Below are 19,601 nucleotides of genomic sequence, written 5' to 3'. Positions count from 1 at the left end.
ATAGATATCACATTAGACAGATGTCAATTCTGGCCTTATCTTACCAATTCCTCGTTCAACAGGGACTTCAAGGACCTTTAACTCTTTAACCTTTTTCCAAGACTTTATTTTTGATTTCTGATTTCATACTTCTGCACAGAAATGTCAAAATGTGCTGCATTACAAAATAAATCAATCTATCAATTTTGATTATGTTAAAGGTCAGGGGAAAAAGGATCCTGACAAACACTCAATTATTTTAATTCCCAGTATTAAAATACAGTAACAGAGGCAATAATACAACAATCAAAGAAATTGAATGAGCGAAGGTAGAAGTGATTTATTTCCTACTCAACACAATACCTCGAAACATCACAAAGGTTCTCAAAATGTGAAAAAGGCAGGGACAAGGTGACTGTATAACAACACTAGGCCTGACTAATCCTTACCTCCTAAATAAAAAGCAAAAGACAATAACTTATATAAAAAAAAGAGGAAAAAAAACATTCAAAATGAATTACAGAGGTGGCACCAATTAATAACCTAGTGTCATTACACAAAACTGTGTGTATGAGTGTAAGGGGTACCCAGGCTTACCTATAGTTCTGAATCTCCAAACAGATACCTTTTTTCTAGTATTCTCAACAAGTTTGCTAAAACAATACAACACAGTTCACGCAGACTAAAGGCAGGAAAAAACAAAGAGCGCAAACTCTTAAGATGGACTCCTTTCATTGATTGCCCCGAATGTGGATTGTCCAGCTCCAGTCTGAGGGAACCAATGGGCAAGCAAAACACACCACAAGCACTTTGCCTCTGCCTGACACTTATCAATATATCTTAAATCAGCTGTTTGCTAGCCATGACAGTGCGAGGAGAAAAAAAACCCCAATAATTCTGCAGAATTTCTCTGTACAAACAAGAATACACTAGTCTGACCTACTGGATGTAGCAATACATTCTACATCAATGATACATCAAATACCAGAGCAGACCATTATGAGCATGTATACTGACCTTATTTTCCTTTGGTGGTAGTAACCGACAAACACAAACAAAAGTAGATTATCTATGTATTTACCTATACTTATTACACACCTATTTCCTCACGTTTCTGGATCAAGCCCTAGTAGTGGTAACACAAACGTTACCGGGCAGCAACTGGCATGCATGCATTGAGGTGATGACGCCATAGTTTCCCAACACTCCATTTCACATGTTCACTAATGCTGTCATATCAGATTTTGACTTGATGATTATCTTGGCCAAAATAATTCACAATAATGAAATTATCGCAATAAATATAGAAGCTTTGAAAAAAAAAAATAGAAGACATTTTAAAAGTTTGTGTTTTAATGGCCTAAAACTGTTTGGATAATGAATTTGTATTCTAAAATGTCGATAAAACTAGACAAGACTGTAGAATCGATGCCAAGCTATGTTCAGCTTTCACTGATTTTCCATCTATGCCTGTGTGATGCGACACCCACTGCGAGTTAAAGAGAATGTACATTAGGTACACACAACTCTCATGCCTGTTTCAGCATTTGTAATTGTTTTTTGCATTCTCATATATACAGAGATGTTTTGTAAAACAAAGGTCATGTGGACAGGATTTTTTGTTTATATATATGATATATATGATTGAGAGCAGCGCAGGTCATTCTCCTCATAGCCAATCAAGGTGTGACAATGCCCTTTTGTGTAGGCTTCAGAGAGGTGGGAAATGGCATACCCCAGTCATTTAGATTCCTTCCTTGACTCACTGCAGACTGAATTCTAACAGATTGTCAGCCAGAAACTGTTTAGGTCCTCTTGGGACTTCTTTGCAGTCTTTTGTTCTTTCTGATTGAGGGAGCTTTTGAGCATTCTGCAGCCCAGTTCAGTTAATCAAAAAAGTCACCATTCAGCTAGGTTACCTGCATTAGGACCATGCTTAGTGCTATTTGTGCGAGAGGTTTGCTTGCCTTTCAATAGCGTGGGGCCTGCAAGTTTCTTTTGATGTTTATCTTCACTGAACCACTTTATACCCAAGCCCCCTCATTGAATAGATATTATTTCATGATCGTCAAAGAGGCATTATTTCATTATCATGCCAAAGAATGTAATTATTATTGATTTGAGTGAAGATGTTGTCCTTTAGGTTCACTTGTTGCAATAATATAAATAACAATTTCATAGTTATTATTTTATTGCAGTAACCAGTAGAGTAACCAGAAATCACCTTGAATGAATTGTTTGCATCCCTGAAAGTTGAATGTGATGAGATAAGGTAGAACTTTATTAATCCCAAAGGAAATTGTTGCGCAAGAGATTGTTCCAAAAAAATTACAGTAACAACCAGTAATGACTGGTGTGTTTCCCAGGTCAGGGTCAAACACTGGGCCCAGTTTTTTTATGAGAATAAAATATTTAAATGAGTATTAAATATAAGAAAATTTGTATACAAAAAAGAAATATTGCACCTGTATTTAAAATGATGTTGTATGTGATTATAATAATATTAAATAGTGATATTGAACATGATATCGAGAACTGATATTGCACATGTTGAAAATAAAGTAATAGCGCACATATGGCTATTATTGTTGTCCTCTTTTTCAGCTGTCCTTCCTTCAGATGAGGGAGGAGTATAGCTGATGGCCACTGGTAGTAAAGACTTCCTCAGGCATTCTGTAGTGCTCCTCTGTGGTCTCAGTCTACAGCTGAAGGGGATCTGATATGACTCCAATGTGTCATGAGACATTGTCCATTAAAGTGAGACATTTTCCATTATAGTGACTAGTTTTCTCAGCATCATCTTCTCTGACACCTCCACCAATGACTCCAATCCCACTCCCAGGAAAGAACCTGTTCCAATGGGTTTATTGAGTCTGTTGGCATGTGTTTCCCACAGAATCAGACTTTAATTGTGGCGGTGGCTGTCCAGCTGGGGTGCCATAGAGCATGCGCACTCAAGACTTCCGCCGACCGAGTAGGCTAACTTCCGGTTTAGTTCCAAGTTAACTTGAATGGGGATAAAATGTAATTCTGACAGTAAGTTATTTTGCAGGGGTTGTGAGGCTTTTATTACCATTTTACAGACGCGGCTTGGCCACAACAAAAACTGGCTTCAAGGCCTTGGGTTCAAGCCAACTGCGTGAAATAGTCCTCCCCCTCTTCTTCGTTGGTTTAAGCCGGCGGACTAAAAACCACACCACCATCCACTGTATCGGAGTATATAACATCATGCTATTCACTGACGGTGCGCTGTCTTGAGTGAGTGAGAACGGTATGCGCAGCTCCAGAAATACAAAATCAATATGTGGCGGCCAATGTTGATATTGTGGTGGACCACCACAAATAAATTAATGCGTGGGAAACACTGCAACATGGTTCTCCTAGGAAAATACAGGTGGCTCTGACTTTTCTTGTACAGAGTGTTTTTAGTCTAGTCAAAATCATTGTCAATGTGGACGCCCTTGATGCTTGTAATCATCCATAATGTCCACCTCAGTTGTCTTGATGCTGACTGGATTCAGATGGGTCTTTTGCTTTTAAAAGTCCACCACCAACCCCATCTCTGTAAAGATACAATTGCTTTTAACAATGTATTAAAGTACACATAACAGCTGGCTCACCTATCCTGCATCTGTTTGAAGCATTGGTTGTTCACATCCTCAGAAATTAGTTATGCACATGAACGGTAGGGGCTCCACTGGACAAAACTCTCCACCACACTCCTGTACTCAGCCACCTGTCCTCTTCTGATACAGCCCCAAACAGCAAGCTCCGGGACTGAGAAATGAAGCCAATGCGGAAGGACCACAAACAGTTCATTGAATGGCCACTTGAGGTTGGCTCCAAAAGCCAGTCATAAGAGCTCATGTTAAAATGCCCAACTTTAAATCAGAAATAAACATGTTTAAAGCCTGGTACAAAAAATGGTTTTGGTCTCTACAGCTAATTTCCCCCATCATGACAACCTAAGCAGAGAGACAGATGGTGGTGTTTTGGAATAAGGAGCAACCTGTTAACATGCGTTAGCCGGAAGACAGCAGCTGGAGCTGGCAAACTCCAGAGGAGACAGCCGTTGGCAAAACCCGGATCTTCTGGAGGAAAACACTGGAAGTCGAAGAGCATAGTTAACTTTTTCAATATTTGGGGTTAAAAAAACGGACTTATCTTTACCCTCACCTGGGGGAACAACACACAGAGATGCCGAAATCCACTGTAATGTACTAGAACTCTTTTACTTTACTGCTGAATGAAGGGGAAATGTATATTAATAACCGTACAGAGAAGAGATTGGGAAAATAAAAAAGTATCCGGTGAGTCCTTACCTTCCCGATTGCTGCTGATTGAACACAAACACACATCCGCAGTGCCAGCTGTTGCTCACTATCTTGTGGTCAATGTACAGTTAAGTGTTGTGTCTGTTTGAAGTAAATTAACCTGTGATCAAACTCTCAAGAGTAATTTTAGGTGAAATTTGCTTCTCTTAATGTGTGGATACGGATACCTTGTTAGCCCTAGCTAGCCTTATTTATACAGTCAATATACAGCCCACAATGGCGTCGTCTGAAAGCATCTGAAGCTGGCAGGACTGTGAGCAGTATCTGAAGTCTGAGGCGTAGTGTGAGAACAGGAAGGTAGACAGGACCGTCCCCTGAGGTGTCCCTGTGCTGCTCACTATGATGTCTGACACTGTTCTGCAGCCTTTGTGTGCACGAAATCAACATTTGCATACAAAGCAATAAGCAATAAGAAGTGGAGAATGAATGATGAAGTGTCGATGGAGAGGGGAAATGGAGAAGCCGAGCCTCAACGCAGGTCTCAGTGCCTCTTTTACTCAATTACTGCTGATGGTGTGTTAATGTGCTATTGTTCATTTGACTGACATCATAACTCTGTTATGAAAAGTAGTGTGCAAACACCACCTTCATCAACATCCCATGTGCGATGAGCAGCCGTGTATCTGCATCACAGTACATACTTTGACAACACATTGACAGCTTGAGAGAACATGTAACAGTCCTGTGGTGTCCCCTGCCAGCAGCTGAGCAGAGTCAGATTCTGGCACACCTCCAACATCGCAACGCAGACCAGAGTTAGCTGTGGGGAAGAGCAGAGGGTTAAAGCAGTGCAGGAAAGGGGAGTCGGCAGGCACGATCTGTGCAGTATGTTATCGGTCAGTATTCATCTCGCTTCCGCTTTGCATAGTGTTGTAATCTTGCCTTTTAGAGAGAAAGTAAGATTTCTATGTTTAGTGTTAACTTTTTCATCCTTTACTTGCCAACAAAAGTTGACCATGTGTAGTCTGGGGGTTTTTCTGCCAATTGGGATGGTTTTAGGTGGCATTGTGCAGGGTAAAATGGGCTTGGGTGGTTGGACAAAATTGGGCTGGTTTACCTTGAGCTGGGCGGGTTTAACACAACTTTGATAAGACATATTTTTATTTACCTCTAGGAGACATGACACCCATTGACCTCACGTCACTGAACACGTTCCACAGCAGCTTTGTGAACTTGATGGGGGCAGATAACTAAACACTGCTGAGCATACTGAATGGAAAAGTGTATTGAAAGGGATATTTCAAGACAGAGTAGCTGACATGTTTGTTGTGTGTCTATTCTGTGCGGTGTTCTGAATAGGTAAGATTTTTGACTTTAGCTCACCACAAGATAACGGTATGGAGACACATCTCAATTGCATCCGAAAAATGATGCTTTCACTAGTATCAAGTGAACTCCTGCCTTGGTGCCTGCTGTTGACTGGTGAGTGCGTGATATGTCCAGCCGGGAGCCAACATTCCCCCAATAAAAGACTCTTCGGATCAAAGAATCGGATCTGAAGCTCAGAAGAAATATTTTTTACCCACAATATGCAGCAATATGACAAATTTTACATTTAACCAAAAATAATAACCAAACACTGACTTCAGCTGACAGCTAACAGGAATGTGGAAAAGTTAACAAAGCACATAAACATACTCACATTCACATTCGTCCACTTCCACGAATATTCACATAAAATGAGTGTCTAACCCCTCATCCAGACAAAGTCAGCCATCCTGGTACAAGTGCTGGCCTGTTTTGAATTGACTTCTGAGGTAACGCAGATTCTCCACTGACGTCACTAACCACTGTGCACATGGTTAACTTGTACAAGTACTGTACATTTTACTTGCTTTTAACAGGTTATATGGCCAATACATTACTTTGGTAAATATTACTTGTTGTTATCGTTAAACTTTACATGTCAAAATGACGATTCAAAATAACTTACAAACACCAAGTAACACATTGAATTTTGAGGTGATATTTTAGGTAAAAGCATCAACATAGTAATTTCTTGTAGAATTTAAACATAAAACCGGGGTAATATTTACAGGACCAAAAACATTTTTATCAGTGTACATGGCACAGACATAGTGTTGGGACCTTCACCACATGGTTCCAACAATAGAGCGGCCTGCATACAGACCAAAGCTTAAATGCGGAGAACAGTCACCATCAGCTCAGTCGCAGGACACTGTAGCTGGACAATGCCATTCATCCACGGCAAGGAAGTGAACTGGATTGAGGAGGCAGACTGACACACGCTAAGCAGTCACAACTGAGGCTTATTTAGTGTCTGGGCAGATACTAGAAATTAGCTTGTTTTGTATGCTTGTAAGCTATATTGTTTGTGAGTTTGTGGACCATCGAGTCATATTTGCTGCTGGTTTTACACTGTAAAACACTGTTTGTTGCTTGTTTGTCTTTGACAAGCTGATTCGAGCCTCTCCACTCTGTGGAGCTGAGTGTTCGCTTTGACGCCATGTGAGCGTACAATAAGCCGCGTTCCTATCAAGGATCAGCCAAAGGTGATTCGAGCCTGAGTTCATTCGGCTACCGAGTGATAGGAAGGCGAGTGTTGTGCTTCCACAGCTGTTTCTCCCTCCTTGCTGGGCTCCCAGCATGAGTCCTCTTTCTCTCTCTCTCTCTCCACTAACCCACACGTACACACACACACATACATTCGGGTAAATGCACACAGTCTCATGAGTAGTTTGTTAAAAACTAAACGACCCAGCTGTTACATCAGACACTTAGTCTGGGTAGTTGCTGCCCTGTTAGTATGGAAGAATTATTAATAGGCGGCCCGAGATGTGAACCGGCGTCCCATGGTTTAAAATGCAAGAACTGGCAGCGTACTTAATCACTTGACTATCGTAACATTCCTATGCTATTGTGAGTAATTATACTATATAAAATATATCCACTAATATTAAATTGAAGAAAATCTAAACTACGATAACTCTTTTTAGGATTACTTATAATAATAATTATACATACATATGCTGGCGTCTTAAATAGGTGACGATTCAAATAGCTGGCTAATGTGGTAAATTGGTGTATTTTGAGAGAAGCAGTTTTACAAACAGACCATATACCCGCCCCTACGGAGCGCTCAAAAAATGGGGGGAGGGAACGCAGCCAAGGAGGCATCCGTCATTTGATTGGTCCACACTCTAGCTGTCTCCCTATTGGCTGGTGAAACACAATATTTTAAGCGCAGGGAGGGACAGCCTTGAGTCTGAGCAGACTCCTCAATCTGAGAGGAGGTGCTTGTTCTGAGTGCGTGCACATTAGATTTGAGCGTGCAGACTTTAGATCTGAGCGAGCACAGGACATATTTGAGTGCGAGCGAAATTTTTGTGTGCAAGAAGAAGAAATGTGAGCACAAGCATTTGATTTTTGAATTCAAGCACACATTTTGAAAGAAAGCAGCAAACATCTCAGTGCGAACACAAAATGTGAGCATGAGGAGAATAAATGTGAGCACGAGAAGGAGCTGTGTCACTGAAAAGGAATGCAATCTCAAACTGTTTTTACATAACCTCTTTACTACACCTGTTACACACGTCGAGTACACAAACACACCCATAACATTATGCACAACAGTAATTGCACACAAACAAACACACATTTGAGCTGAGCCACATACTAATTAACAGCCACAGAAACAGTTTTTTATTCAGAAAGTAGCAGAGGAGGTTGCTAGGAAACCATTGTTGAATGGCGTGCAGCATTAGCGTATTAGCACGGGCTGCCTTGCCTCTAGGTATGGCTGGGATTTGAGATTTCGGCGAGGTGCAAGCGGCTGAGAAGATAAGGCCACAGAAAGCAGCGCTCAGTGCTGCGGAATAGCAGGGATGAAGCTGAAGGGAGAAAACAGTCAGTGAGCTTGATCCTATTCTGCCTGTCTAGATGTGTTTTTTCTTCCTCTTCTCTCAGCTTCATGTGAATGTCTGCATTCACTGTGGCCCCAGCACAGATAGCCTCCCGTCACTAAAGCCAAAGAAATAATTATACAAACCTTGGGGGATTTGTGAAAGTGTAAAGAAAAAATCATTGGTTTTGGAGTGAGGTTGAAGACGTGGATGTTTGCCAAGATGCGCTCACACAAATGTACACAAAGACACAGAACAGCAACTACTGGGTGAATTTTAAAAAAAAAACATTCAATGGTTTGAGACTGGCTAGGCATATTATGAAAAAAATAGTTTTAATGCCATTTTAGGCTTATTATTTCCCACAGTCATTGGCATTGACCAACACCAACACCCGTATATAATGAAAATATTGTACTGTGTTTAGACAATCTCCAGGAGATGGGGAAAATTAAATCAATGAACAAAATGTTTCTATTTTTAAAAAGTAATATTATTAGTAGGTGTTATATATTAAAAGTTTAAGTCTCAGAACTCAGCCAACCTGCTTCATCTGGACTGTGAGGGTGGTTTGATCAGATTTGAATTTGATTTAGACAGCTGCCAAACCACCGACTGTCATCAGATTCGGATTTAACTGTTGTAAAAGTAGCAGTTGTCAGACACATGCCTTGCCCAGTGAGAAATAAAAAAAACTGTGTGACCATGTAAATAACCATCTCTCATAGTAGGAAGCTGACTCAAATGCAAACTGGAATCACTTTATTACATTTATCTACAACACAAAACATTCTGATGCATTATTGGAGTAACATGTTACATTCTTTTTTAAAACTTTGAATTTTATAAATACATTTTACATTGAGCAGGGAACATGATAAGAGCAAGAATATGAGAGCTAGGCTAGGCTCATCTATTAAACAGCCAATTACTGATGTAGAGTTCATTAAACATGGATTTATGCACCGAAGCTTCTTACTAGTGAAACAAAACAAAAAAAGCTGATGCCTTTTTTTCTATTTACAAATGTCTTCTTTTAGTAACAATCCAATTTCATCCAGTATTTTTCAAGGTGGATCAAGACACATACAGATTTTTAGGGGGAAGATTATACTCTTTTACATACCTTAAGGTATATTTAGGAATACCTCCAAATAAAAACATAAAAAAGACAGATTAAAGACAGTTATATTTTGGTCTTAGCTAAAGTATATATTGTATTTTGGCTTTGCAGTACAAGCAGCCTTTCATAATGGTATATACTGACTCCAGTAATAATGAGGTTATTAAATTAACATTCAATTTTCCCCTAATTATGTGAAAACAGATCTTATAAGTGGGGAAGTCAGGGGTTAGTGCAGCAGGCTTCTGCATTTTTAAAAAGCATAGCCATTACTGAGCACACAGATAAGCTATAGTATAGCTATTGGGGGAGTCAACGCATGGTGGCAGACTAATGATATTAACATTTCTGAATTAAGGATGAAAATATAATTTTTCATGTAACACTTTCACATCGACCTGCCAAGGCACATTTGCAGATTTGGATGTAGAAACACAAGAGTGTGTGGTTACATCAAGCCGCAGCCTCTGTAACACACTCACACAGAGAGAAAGTTTGGCACAACACAATATCCCATTTCATGGCCTGGCTGGGAAAAGCCTCAAAAACAGGCAATGTGTGAAAACTCAGCCTTTTCCACCTCGAAAGCATATCTGCTTGTGCATGTACTCTGAAATGTTTAACACCCCATGCAACAATGTAAATTGGACACCCTTTGGAGGTGGCAGAGACAAGGAGAGAATGTGGAGCAATGGATTTGAAGTGTGTATGTGTGTGAGAGAGCAAGGATTGGGTCACGGATAGAACAGCAGGGTATTTACATACCAAAGGCAGTGACTGCAGTTGAAGTAAACAGCTTCTTTCTATCTCCCTCAAGCCCTGCAGAGAAACCCCTGCGATTGTCAGGTTCCTTTTTTATTTTTTTGCAGACACGTCTCCTAATTGAGAGCCCTTTTTTGGTAGGTTGAGGCCCACACAACTGGGAAGCAACAACAAGATGTGAGCTCTTCTCCAAGGGGTCTTCAGCACCCTGAGGAGCCCCTCAGTCAAGCGTGTACGCCTCTCCTTGGACCCTGGCTGTAGATTTCCCTTCAGTTATCCTCCCCACTCCATCTTCTCACTACTTCCTCTTTTGCTGCATATGCCACCCGCCTCCTGATTCTCTCTTTTCTTCCTGTTGCTTTCACCAGCTATTCTCTTGTTTATGTGTGGGTGGTTGAGTCCCATCTGCACCATATTAGGCCTGGAGACAAGGCTTTTTGTGGCAACGCTATCTGGGAACCGATGTGGCAATGACCTCCGTCAGTAGGGATTAAGGGACCAGAGTGATGTAAACACCTCATGAAAAGAAAAGGCCTCTACTTAGCTTAAGTCAGCACCGGTGATTCAGCACTTAAGAGCTAGACTGGTACATTGGCTTGCTGATACAGTATCAGACTTGATCAGAAATCAGTTATTGGTCAGTCAATGTCATCCACCTTGGTAGGGATATGGATTCATCTTGGAGCTTCTACATCAGCAAGAGAAATCAATCTGGGATGGTGTGGGAGGATTTTACTCAGCAGCAGCTTCAGGAGTGGCATTCTGTAAAAGCTGCCCTGTAACCTGCCTCAGTCTGCCTTAAGGTACCACATATACTGTGTGGGAATTCTAAAAACTCAGCTCAAAACCTAAAGCTAACGTATAAATGCTTTACTTATATTACAGATTGTTTCCCTTGTAACTTTATATTGTTTCTTTGCAGTGAGATTTATCATGCCACACACCAAAATGTTGTGTTGTGTATGCTGATATTTTTTAAATTGACAACTAAACAAATCAATGAAAAACTCATAAACTGTTTATGAAATGCTAATAGGAGACTTTATTGGGCTCAGAGAGTTTTTCATTCACGTTCAAGGTTGTCTAGTCAACATGGTTTCAAGGAAATAGGCACATGGAGCCTGGCCTCCATGTGCTGAGCGCTACTGAAATAAGAGGAATATGAAATCAGAAGGAGGAATGAAACAGAAAGAAAGAGGCAGAAAAGCAGGGATGGAAAGAGTACTATATTCAGTATTATACTCAAGTAAAAGTACTGTTAAACATTTTTACAAAAGGGAGGGGGGTTGTATGATGATATGTTAATACTGATGAAGAGCACCTCTAGGCTATAAAATAAATTGCAATGAATGTTAAATTATACACATCACATCACTGAATCAGTTTGTTGAAAACATGAATAACTTCCATTTTGGCATTGATGGCATTTTGCTGCCTGTGGTTAAAACTGATTATCAATTATACAGACACCTTCCTTAGTGTAGCCTTACTCATAGGCGCGATTTGAACTCTAAGGTTGGGGGCTCACAAAGAAAAGGAAAAATGAATGTGTATAGCAGCAGTTGCATCCTATCCTGATGAATGTATCTAATGAGTGATGGAATATTGTGAGAATTACCATTAGAAACAAACTTGTATAAACCAACTGTAAACCAGATACAGATCCCAGCTATTAGAGTTTCTGCAGAAGCGAGCCTTTCAAAGAATGTGACCGCCACCAACAATTAGTGCTGTCCTCTTTAAAGATACTTAAACTGGTGAAAAGGGAATGGATTGGTTATAATCTAGGGCACAGAGTGAGTAGATAAAATGATATAGACATAAGGATACTTGCAAAAGAAATTCTATCTTTATTTCAATTAATACGTAAATCATGCTAATCACCATCTAATTTTAGTAAGTATTGCCACGGTATTGATCACATTATATCTGTGGGCACCACAGACAGGATTGGGTGGTCCAGGTCATAAAAATTAACATTCGGATTAATAGTGGATGGATTGCTGGCTGGTGAAATAGTACATCATTAATGAGGAAAATGTTACATTACCTGCAGCAGGAACAATAAGTGCGTCTCCCAACACTGCACATTGACGCATGAGGCATTGGAGCTTAAATTCATTGGAGCTTAAATTCATTGATTATTTAAATCCCCCTGCACAACGAAAGGAATGGTCAAGATTTAATGTTGTAATGCGTTCTTCACACAAAATACAGGTTCATAATGCATTACATTGCATTATAAAAAAAAAAAAACTTGTAATACATTATAACATTGTAAAAACTATGACATTAATTCTGCAGTAAGGAGTACATTGCAGAATTATACAGTAACTATTTTACAGTAATATATATGCAAACAGTAATGCATTGTGTTTATGCAGAAACCAGACACAATTTTACTTTAAAAATGCAGTATTTCGATGTAAAATTACAATATCATACTGTAATGGTCATCATTAATTATTGCAAATTCATAACAATTTACAGTAATATAAGAGCAATGTACTTATTTTATTGCTAAATTACTGTATAGTATAGTATAGTATAGTTCTATACCCTAATGAAAGTGTTTACTTGTGATTTGCATTTGTCATTATTTTTACTACAATTCAGTAGCCAGTAAATCCCTGTAAATTTACAGGATGTATACTACATCAAAATACTGTAACTTTACGTTTAACATTACTGCAATATTTATTACCAGATTTTTACAATATATTACTCTATATTTTCCTTTAGACATAAATAATACATACAAATATTGTAATTGATTATCTTTATTGTGATTTTAATTACATACAGTACATTCAAATACATTATGTTCCAAACTGTTTATAAACACACAATTTAATGAAAAATACATAAACTCAAATCACATGTGCCAATAACACTGTAGCAAAACATAAATATAGATAATATGCTCATAAAGTTTAATTTTATGATATTTTTAGCATTTTGAACAATAATTATATATGATGATATACTGTATTTGCTTTGGCTGTAAGGTTGTAAACATGGCTGTCAAAATAACGTGTTGATTTCAATTACTTAACAAAAAAAATAATGTATTTTAAAAATAACAGATTAATCTTGCTCTATGACGCCCCTTAATTTCATGTCACTGAACACCTTCCCCATCAGCTTTGTGAACTTGATGGAGGCAGATAACTAAACGCTGCTGAGGATACTGAATGTAAAAGTCCCACTGCAGCCAGTGTTTTTAACTGCCACTAGACTTCTGTGCTAAATGTTACGTCTGCTCCAGTGGCTAACAGTCGCTTGCTCTGACCACAACTCACTACAAACTGCCCTTTTCTTAAAGGAGCCATGCCACTCTTTGGCAGACAAATGATCACTAGTAGGACCAGCATGCCAGTAGCGTAACTACATAGCTTTGTCTTTCGGAAGGCTGATCAGCGGGGGTTCACAACACGTCACACACACGGACCATGGAGTGACACTCCCACACAGCCGCACTAACCTGCGGTGTTTCACCGCAAAGCCTGATCCAGTGTGAATCTAGCCTTAAGTTTAGCTCTATGGTTCTGGTATCTGTTCCCTGACATGGGTGTCAGAAGTACAATTATTATTATAATATTCAGAAGCGCTTTATAATACATAGGAGTGTGCATCTCTCCCTTATAAGACGATCTGATACGTATCTAGATACAGGGGCTGCGATACAATTCAGGGATGTTTCTTTTTATTATGGAACGATTCGATACAATTCGATTCTGATTTAGAGCGATTCGATTCGATCTGGATTTGGTACAATCCAATCCAATTCTTTATTTCATTTAGACATTCATTTTCTATTTTAAAAGTGAGAATAAGCCAATTCTATAAAAGTGGCATTGCTTACCTTCAAATAGATATCTCATGAAAGACCAGGGAAGACCAGGGAATCCTAATTATTTTTCTAACTGTTGTGTATATATCTTTAACTTGATCAGGGTTTTACCTATAAAAAAAAACACACGTTGTTTCATCCTGGATCTGAGGAAAAAATATCTTGTTGTCTGGATCTCCATGAGCAGCGTCTGTCTGAGCTAGATCTGTCTGCATTGGACCTCTCTGAACTGGATGTCCCTGACTGTCTGTATCCTCTGCTTCCTAGTAATAATCAGTGTATAAAATCACACCTATGATTAACAATCAGACAAATGTTTACTACTGATAACAAACTCAGAAGTTGGATTAACTTAACAGTATGCACTGTGCAGCAACTGTCAGTAGACAGTAAAGAGTGTGCAGTATGGTTCAATTCAGTACATAATTTCAGCAGACAATGACAGTTAACAGTGTGCAGTACTCCCAGTGGTCACAGAATACAGCTAGCAACACGTTCAAAAGCAGACAGGTTGTAAGTCCTAAAATGGGCTGTAGATTCCATGATTACCTTAGACCTTTCCGAGTAGTGGCCGGAAAATGTGTTTAATCTCTGTGTCTTTGTCTTGTGTGTTCTTGCTAGTGCTAGCTTTACTAGCATCCTTGTCATCTGCAGAGGTTTCACCATGCTGTCTCACCAGGTGAATGCTAAGATAGGTGCTAGCACTGTAGCACAGGGCCTGCTTTTCCGTCCTTCTTTCCAAACCTCTTCCAAACTTTTGATTTTAGATTTGACGGTGCATTGTAAATGTTGCTTGTATTGTCATACATGTTGCTTAGCAATGCTACTTGGGTTAACGTTACTGTGAAACAGAGAGAGTCTTGTGCTGACCTTTGAACTTTTATGTGAGTTTAAAGACGCAGTGAGGAAGTAGCAGCTTCACTAAACCGATTGATAATTCTAAAATTGGCCATCGACTGATTTACAGTATATCCAGAGGTCCGCATATCGGTGCATTCGTATCTTTAACTGTAAAACCGATTCCCGATTCATATCGGTGAATTGTTACAATCATAATACTTCATGTTTTTCCAGAATTAACCATGTAATTTTTGAATGAATAAGTAAGTACACAGTTCTTACTGGTTCCTTCTGGTACTTAAATTTAGGTACAGGGGAACAAGGGAGTAACACTTGGATATTTTAGAGGAAAGGAGAAGTAAATTAAAGGATGAGTATTCCTTATGTAATGTACCACAGGGTACAGTACTAGTAACAGAGCCTCACACTTGACATCCTGCTTTACCATATGTTAATTATAATGTAACGTATTTCTCTGTTAGTATTTAATAGTCCAATAAGTACAAATGCTTGTTGTCTTTTCTTATGGTGGGTGTGACAATGATTTTTAAAGTTTTAAGTACCTTTGCAAGCAAGCTACACCCAAATACTGTGCAAGTGCAAAGGTTGCCTCTGGCCTCCACGTCATGCATTAATTCCTGATTATGGACATCTCGTCAGGCATTATCCCTCACATATCCCCCAAAACTACCTGAAAGTGTACATTTTTAAAATTTAAAACTATATACAATTCAATATAGCAACAATATTTAGATGCATTATGCAGTGAATTGCTGTAAATTTGATTAAGTTTACAATGTGTCGCTGATAACGGCAAATGTATACTAGACCAATGCTGTCCCCTTCCTTGCCTGCAGCCACATTAAATCACCTTGTGTCTGAAAAGAAAAGAAAAAAAACCTCCATATTGACATCTGCTCACCTTCCATTAATTTCCGCAACAGGGTGCACTGTTGCACCCTGTTGTATGTATCCACATGTGTGGATACATACCTCCTCTGTCCTTCTTCACATTGGAGCTGTCCTTTGGATTAATGCCCACAAAGCACCTGAAAAACAAATTTCATAATGTTTTACATTGAACCTTACCTTACTTTTTTTTTTTTTTTTACTGATTTCTTTCTTAGTCACTGATAATGTGTTTAATAACTGGCATGATCTCTCAGCTTAGCTTAATGAAATTTTTGTTATGTTTTTCCAGCAGACTAGATGCCTTGGAATACATTGCTGCCAATTAAATATTTAGATTTTTTTCCCCCTTTAAATTCAAACTATTAACTCAAATAATGGTGACAGGTCAAGAGGACATTAACAAAATCAAACTTTGCTCTGGAAATGTTTCCAGAGTTGCTCTACAACTCATTTGGAGCATCATTTCTGGAGGCAAGACTCCTAGTCCAGCCACATACAGTATTTCTATTTTCAATATACATTACACCAAGTGAGCCAAATGTTTTGTGATTGAAAATGTATGTAATTTATCACACCAGGTGAAATCTCAATTTAAAGAGTAACTCAAACTGTAACAATGGGAAAGCATTTTAGCATGCTTTGGCCTGAGGGTTTGTTTTAGGATGACAGGGACATTCTGGTGAATATGCAGTTTACAACATGACTGAAACTTCTTGATGGCATTGTCAGAGATACAAAAACATGACCAAGCAGGCAGATTCACCACAAAGTGAGCTTTAATGAAAGCTTAAACCAGTCCAAGCAGCCCAAAAGGAGATAAGCAAAAAGGCAGGTAACAGTAAAACAAAAACAGAGAACAAACCATAAATCCAAGGGGAACACGGGGAGCACACGAGGCCCCGTGAAAATACACAGGAACGCAGGACAAGGCAAAATGACAACAGGAGTGATGTGAGGACGAGAACTGAACAGACAGACCAACAAAGAATGAGGGAACGACACAGGCTTAAATACAAACTAAACTATCGAGGGGGTGAGGTGCAGGTGGAGTGAGGCGGAGATACACAGGTGAGTGAAATGAACGGAAAACACTAGAAACAGGGAAGTGGCTCATAGGCTGGAAAAAAAAATGGAAAAATACTGGAGGGAGGGAAGGAAAGGACTAATGAGGGAGATGTAGTGCAGGTGTGGAGGGAAAGCAGACTGGGGAAGAACTCAGGTAACAGGGTTGGGCTAATTAAACAAATAGCAGACAGGTGTGGTGGGAAAAACAGGCTGGTCAGGAGCACAAGAAAACAGAACGCTGGAAAAAGGGCAAAAGACACCATTAAACACAGAAAACATATACAAACATACACACAATGAAACTAAAATGACAGGACCATGACAGGCATGACATATGTTCAGGTGTGCGGCTGAGTGGCTGGTAATTAACACAGTGTTAATAGGAACACTAGGAACTGCTTTGAGTTAGATTCACTGGGATGATGCGTGAAGCTGAGCTGCAGCAGCTACTATTCATCAAAGCACTGCAAAGTCACTGCAGGCTGTTGGCTCCATTACAAAATACTTTCCAAAGTACTTTTTTTTTTTATCCGTTGACTTTTTGGAGCACTTGCGAGGGAGGGTTGTTTCTGCTTTGTGTAACAGGGAATTAGGGGCTTTAGTGTGAGCGATGGATGTGGAATTGTAATCCTGGTGTCTGGCTTGTCGGGGAGCCAGAGAGCAAGATTTACAACACCTGAGGGTCTAAATGGTTGGCCTTTGAGATAACTGGATGCGTGTAGGACTGAATTTACAGCCCCAGGAAGCCCATAGACTTCATGTCTGGACTCTAAACTCTGACCCGATTGACCCACTGTGTTGTGAGGAACACAGGTGAGTTTCAGTCACACACACATGCACACACACACACACACTCTACTCATGGAATACAGTGTGGATCAAACGTGGACCTAAGGGAGTAAAATCTCCAAACCACCACTGGAGGTGCAATGAGTATGATTTTATTGGGACAGAAAGACCATAACATATCATCAGGTTTTGCAAATATTACTCTGTAATGCTGGTCACTGCTTGGTTACCATTAATGGCTGGTGAGAGTTCAAGCTTTCTAAACAGGTACAGTCAGTCTTGCTGGGCTAGCCAGTGTATTTCCTTGGAATGCTCCACATGCCCAGGGCCATTGACGTTGTGACTGTGTTGGTGATGTTCATTTTCCTATTCTCATGAACTGCCCTTCAGCTCTGTGTATTGCTGGGATTCTTGTTGTCTTACATACTGATTCTATGGCAGGTTTTGAGTATGCGGTGTGTTTGCACAAACAAAATGAAGTGTTCTCAAAACAGTCAGGGTGTGCTGTTGTCGGATACTACTCTTCCACAAAGCATGGAAATGTTGGAGCTTCTTTAAGTTAGAAAGAATTAAATAAGTTTGTTGATCGTGGTGAACAGTTCAAAGAACATGTCAGACAATAAAAAAATAACTATTGATATAAATAAACATCTCATCAGGCATTAGCCTTTGCATATCCCCCAACACTACATGAAAGTGTACATTTTTAAGTCCCCAGATCCCCATCTAATCGAGCATCTGTAAGACGTACTGGAGCAGGTCTGATCCATGGAGGCCCCACCCCCCAACATACAGGACCCAGAGGATCCACTGTAAAACGCCCTGGTGCCAGACACCACAGGACACCCTCGGATATCTTAAGTCCATGTCTTGACAGGTCAGAGCTGTTTTGGCTGCACAAGGGGAACCTTCACAATATTAGGCAGGTGGTCATAATGTTATGCCTGGTCGGTGTATACCTCAATCAGAATCAGAAAATGCTTTATTAGCCAAGTATGTAAGCATACAGAGAATATCTTGGCACTGGATGGAAAAAAGCTTCCACAGTTTATTTACAGAAAGGTATGATAGTTTTAAAATGAGATATGGACTGTGCCATTGAGAAAGAAGTGAGATGTATAACATCATGGATACATGAAAGTGACAAGAGCAAAAACAGGATGAAATGTTAAACCAGCAATTACAATGAATATCAGTAAAGGTGTAATCTAATGTACAATGTAAAGTCAGGTTAGATGATATATGTGAAACTGACAAGTGCATGGATTAGATAAGGGATGCCCAACCAATAAGACAGGAATATAACAGCCGAAGGTGGAATGTCATGTGCAGTGTAATCCATTTGTTGACAAAAGTTCAGCTATTTGCAGAACAGCTGCTTCTGTAAAGAAGCTGTTCCTGTGTCTGTTCGAGGAGGCTTTTATCAGTTTTTTGCCTGAGGGCAATGTTTCAAAGCGTCTGTGTCTAGGGTGGGATGGGTCGTAGATGATACCGCCTGCAAGCGGCTCTACCTTGGTGGAGAGCAGCTGATCAATGGGGCAGTTTGCAACAGATGATTGCTTTGGCTGAATGAATGACGCACTGCAGCCTCTAAATGTCCTGAACATTTGCTGCGCTACACCAGGCAGTGATGGATGATGTGAGGATGGACTCAATGACAGCACTGTAGGACTGGATCAAGACACGCTGTAGCAGGTTGAGCTTACACGACTGTCATAGTCATGAGACTGCTGTACTGTTCACACCACGCAACTGATGGGTGGGGGGACTCTCATTCCATTGTCATGGAAACTGTCATGAGGGTACTAAGCTCCAGGCAATTGTAGCTGTAACAAGATTTTAGCCACACCACTTCCTGTGTCCCCATCTTGGCTCAGAACAATAGCACCGGTGTCATCGGCAAACTTGAGGAGCTTTGCAGAGCTTGTGGAGGTGCAGTCATTGGTATGCAAACAGGAGAGAAGATGACACAATGTCTGTGTACTTTTCCATATAAGTTGATGTAGCTCTGAATATGTCCCAGTCAGAGCAGTCTGAATAGGACTGTAGATCTTCCGTCTCCTCCCTTGTCCATCCTTTTG

This window comes from Pagrus pagrus, assembly GCF_965226575.1.
Source record: "Pagrus pagrus genome assembly, chromosome: 5".
Taxonomy (NCBI): domain Eukaryota; kingdom Metazoa; phylum Chordata; class Actinopteri; order Spariformes; family Sparidae; genus Pagrus; species Pagrus pagrus.
The sequence above is the reverse complement of the archived record's forward strand: the minus strand, read 5'-3'. Positions refer to the sequence as shown.